We start from the raw sequence: 4,286 nt of genomic DNA, 5'->3' as shown, positions 1-4,286 counted from the left end.
AATATGGTGATCTTAATTCCTTGTTCCACATTAGTTAAGCTGGGCAATAGCAACAACTAACTCCTGGGTCAGCCATCCTGAACATGACAGGTGAGAGAGACATTTAGTCCTTGTGTATAATGCAGACTGCTAATATTTAGATTTCACAATTTGGGAGAAAAAACCCCAAAAAAACATATATTATACTTGTATAAATACGGAAAACTTGACTATGCCTTTTAACCCTCATATATAATTACTAATAATTTTGAATAATTATTTAATTGATACTTTGCTCATTTCTATGCAGATTTTCCCAAGCCAGTATGCACTCCCCTCCCCCCACAATATATACATACAGTCAATAGGTGAGAGCTGGAAATGCTCAAATGATTTGAACTTAAATTCTGAAATTTTTATCAAGGACTAGGCCCATGGGGTGAAGAGTGGCTATAAGAAAAATCCAGGTGAGCTGATATGGAGAGAGTGAGGTAGATAAACATGATTAAGCTTGATATATGAAACATAATTATATATACAGATAGGAGCACTCAGTCAGTTACGACGAGGGTCCCAGCTGATACAATCAACGTGAAATTAACATACAAGTGGCTGAGCACTCCACACATGTGTACCCTTGACGTAGTTCTCAGGGAGATTCAACATGACACAGAGTGTGACAAGGCTGGCCCTTTGAATTACAGGAACTACTCATTTTTGCCAACTGAGTGGACTGGAGCAACGTGAAATAAAGTGTCTTGCTCAAGGACACAACGCATCGCCAGGGATTGAACTCATAATTGTGAGCCGAATGCCCTAGCCACGTGCCTTCACGGATACACACACAAGTATATATATATATATATATAATGATTAATAATATAGCCTGTTCAGGCTAAATTATTAACATTATCCTGCGTTTGAGAATTTAAAATCACTTCTTTAACTTTCTAAGACATCTCAACGCTTCTAAAAGCAAACTTCATTTGTTTACGTTTATCATAATTTGAATTTAACACACACACACACACACATATATATATATATATATATATATATATATATATATATATATATATATATATATATATAATAAACATATTGGGTCATCCCATAAATAATGCAGTTTTTTCAATTGCATAACCTAAAAGTCGGAGGGGGACAGGATAAACTACCTGCATCAACTTGCTATAAAAGCTGGTAGTAAGTTTACCTTGTCCTTATTCTTGGTACAAGTTTTGAAGAGTGCAGTTCGATTTTAGCAGTTATTTTTTCAAAGTTATAATGGAAGTGAGAAAGGAGCATATTTGGCATATTTCGCTTTATAAGTTCAATAAAGGAAACAATGCAATGGAAGGTGCGAGGAGTATTAATGCAGTATATGGGGACTGGGCAATAAGCATAAGCCAGTGTCAACAGTGGTTCCAGAAATTCCGAGCTGGAAACTACAGCCTAGAAGACAAGCCTTGTCCTGGAAGATCTGTAGAGCTCAACGAGGACATGCTGCAAAGCCTGGTGGAACAAAATTCCATCATAAGTGTTGAGGAACCAGCAGAGAAGCTTGGATTTGGTCATTCAACCATTCAATGACACCTGGTAGCCATTGGAAAAGCCAGAAAATTGTGGCAACAGGTTCCGCACAAACTTTCTGAGTCTAATCATGCACAGAGAGTGAATATGTGCTCTTCTTTGATGTCACGTCTCACGAATGAACCTTTTCTAGACTGAATATTGATGAGAAATGGGTTCTCTATAAAAATGTCAAGTGCTGAAGACAGTGCGTAAGGAAAGGAGAAACACTGGAACCCTACGTAAGGTGTTGCTATCCATTTGGTGGGATATGAAAGGTTTAGTCCACTTAAAACTTTTAAACCCAAACCAAACAATAAAGGAGATCTACTGTGAGCAGCTTATGTCAGCACTAGAAGAAAGACCACCATCTTTGGCTTCAAGACGAAAGGTGTGCTTCCATTAGGATAATGCTTGGTCACATACAGCGAAGATGACATTCGAAAGGCTGGAGCAATTTGAATTGGAAACGATGCCCCACCTACAATATTTGCCAGACATTGCCCCATCTGACTATCATTTATTTCGCAGTCTTAAAAATCATTTGGATGGAAAAAATATGAATTCTGTAGACGAGGTCAGAACAATACTGGAGGAGTATTTTTTATCACAGACAAATGAATTTTGGAAGAGGGGCCTTGCAAGTCTACCAGATAGATGGAAGAGCATTGTAGAAAATGAAGGAGAGTATATTTTAGATAAAAAAAAAGAACTTTATCTTAATATTGAAGAATAAAATATTTAAAAAAAACACGCATTATTTATAAGGATGACCCAATATAATCATATATACAGGTACACATATAAGCATGTAGATTGTGAGATATATGTGTAAATTTACAAAGAGCATAAAAATACATAGAATGCTTGGTTTTTGCATTATCTTCTTAGTATTCTGTATTTTTTATGTGCTATATAACACACACACACAACAGAAGTAAATAGACAACCCATAAAACATTGTTTTATGTTTATTCTAACTTGTAATGGTTTATTTTTTTTATCAATTGACATTTTCATGCTTCAGGTTCTATATATGACTGTTTAATCATGCCATTTACAAAAGAAGCCTTGAAACTGTCTGAATTTCAAAGAGGCTGTATTGTGGGTCATTCTGAAAGTGGACATAGCATAAAATGCTTTCTACCATTAATAGAGTGATTGTGCAATTCACCTGAGGGGGAAAGGAGTCCACACCACCTCAATCAGGGCTCTCTGACAGGACCCTTCTCTTTGCTTAGAGAAGTGTGGAGGATAATCCTCGTTGCAAGACTTCTGACACAGAACAAGTTGATGTCAGTCCCAGAACAGCTGTCAGGTATCTCCACAAACTTGGTTAACATGGCAAAGCAGTAGGAAGGAAGCTACTTCTTTGACCAGCCAACATCAAGCGGAGAAAAGATTGGAACAGTGAGATGCTGGAGAGGCCACTAGCATTTTGGGACGCTGTCATATTCTCTGGTGAGCCCAATGGTCAAGTGTGGGTCTGGAGACTCTGTGATCAAAGAATTTGATGTGAAAAGATTGCAGCCAACAATGAAACAGCTATTCTGTGATGGTCTGAGGAAGAATTGTTGCTCAGAGCTGGTGGAATGTGAGGGAGTCATAAACTCAGATAAATATGTGTCCATATTGCAGAAAGGACTCCTTCCAATCTTCTCCAGTGGTGAAATGATTAAAGAAGACTATTTATGGAAGATGGGGCTCCTTGTCACATGGCTAAAATAACACATGATTTGTTGGACGAGAATGGCATTAAAAAGCTTCCATAACCAAGCCAGTCACCAGATATGAACTCTATTGAACACCTCTGGGACATAATGGACTGAACACTTCATAAAAGGAACAAGAAATCATCTTCAAAGTTAGATCTTTTGAGATTACAGCATGAAGCTTGGTAAGAAATTCTGCAAGAGAATACTAGTCATCTGATCAGTAACATGCCTAATAGGGTCCTTGCATTGAGAAATGCAAAGGGCATGTCTACTAAATATTAAATCTTCACATTATAACAATAATTTGATTGTATAATTTCAGATTTAAATAAATTTCAATGATTATAAGGGTCTATTTACTTCTGTTGTGTGTGTACTTATCTTCTGAATATATTTAGTTGTATGTATCTATATGTACCTATGTTTATATATACTAGTGGGACCTGTGAATATCTCACAGAATTAACGGTAACCTTATTGGGTTATTTCTGAAAACTTTATCCAAAAAACCTGAAAGTGTAGCCTGTGCTGTGTCCATATCAAAAGGCAGTCGCTCACCTGCTAATCTTTGAAAAGTGAAGGAAATTAGAATATGATGATTACTTAATACACTTTATATATTTTATGTGCAGTTTTATAGACTTAATACACAGCCCTTTCTTTTTCTTTTGCTCTTTGCTTTTCCCTTCAACTAATCATGTGAAAGTGTTTCAGACGGGCTAAGTAACAGAGGGGGAAAAAAAAATTACACGTTTCAATCACCACCACCTCTCCCTTCAACTAGTCACACAGAAGTGTTATGAATGGGCTAAGTAACAAATGAACAAGCAAAATTATGATAAGATCAAGCTTAATCATGTTTATCTGCATCACTATCTTTCCTCTCTCTCTCTCTCATATATATATATATATATATATATATATATATATATATACACAACTAAATTTGACTTAAAATAGGTGGATGTGCTATATAAAAACAAGATTTTACATGATATATAAATAAAACTATGAAATTTGATT

This window comes from Octopus bimaculoides, chromosome 25 (assembly GCF_001194135.2).
Source record: "Octopus bimaculoides isolate UCB-OBI-ISO-001 chromosome 25, ASM119413v2, whole genome shotgun sequence".
Lineage (NCBI taxonomy): Eukaryota > Metazoa > Mollusca > Cephalopoda > Octopoda > Octopodidae > Octopus > Octopus bimaculoides.
The sequence above is the reverse complement of the archived record's forward strand: the minus strand, read 5'-3'. Positions refer to the sequence as shown.